A 1,151-nucleotide genomic window follows, 5' to 3' on the forward strand; every position below is an offset into this window, starting at 1 on the left:
AGAAACTCTGTATCTACATGTAGGATAAGGAATTGTGGCAAAGAGACTAGCATCATCTGTGCATGCAACGAGTTTGTTTTCTAGTCCAAACCACATCATGTGAATTTACTGTATTATGAAAATCAATGACTCAAGGACACTACTGTGACAGGTATCACATTCCTATACTGACCATGGTGCCCATAAACTTTATAGACGAAACTGTTTTCCTTCATGCATCTAGATTTACGTTCTGGGCATTTTACAGAACATAGTTGTTCATGTATTATTTTCCATTCTATGTCTTTATACTCCGAAACAAATCTTCAGAGATCAGAGAAATAAGTTGCATGCCATTTTAACCTTGATTTACTACATAATATCAAAGACGTGAGTTTTCTATACGCTATTTACCTTTAACTTGCCATATTCCTAAGATGTAAGTTCTATTACACCCTAGAAGATCTTTGTGTTATTTCCCCCTACTTTACTTAAAGTTTGGCGAATGATACAGCGTTATTTAATATGTTCAAACATTCAGACTTCCCTAGATTGTACTAAAATAGTCATTATGGCATGTAAACGTTTCATCTTAACTATATTCATGAATTTGATGAAGCTTATCATGGTTGTATAAAAATACTATACATAAAGTATTTAGATTACCTAATACTGGGTTTAATGATTCTGAACATCACCATTGAATAGTTAAAACTTATTTGGAACGTACGGAAACTTGTGAAATTATAACACTATTTTCATAGCTTCCTTTTCCTGCTCTCATGAAAGATGGGAGAGCTTGCTTGAAGAGAACGGGTTTTTATGTCTTTTAGTGGTCCATGTAAATAATAATTTATAGCCTATTGACTTTTTTTACCAGGAATTTACAACTTTTTTTCTATCATGAGCTGTTTTAACATTTCTAATTACAATGTTTTTTTTTTTTTTTTTTTTTTTTTTTTTTTTTTTTTTTTTTTTTTTACAAGTATTTCCAAATTTTAGTTACTGTGCTTCATAAAGGAGGAATTTTTCATTAATTTAGCTGCCTTTTGTGTTCGATTTCATCATAGGCCTACTAAGTGGTGGTTGAAAACCTACGTAAGATAAGATATTCTTTATGATATCAGAGAAATATTTTCCTGAATTGTTTCTATATGAAACAACGAAGTTAT

This window comes from Palaemon carinicauda, chromosome 15 (genome assembly GCF_036898095.1).
Source record: "Palaemon carinicauda isolate YSFRI2023 chromosome 15, ASM3689809v2, whole genome shotgun sequence".
Classification (NCBI taxonomy): domain Eukaryota; kingdom Metazoa; phylum Arthropoda; class Malacostraca; order Decapoda; family Palaemonidae; genus Palaemon; species Palaemon carinicauda.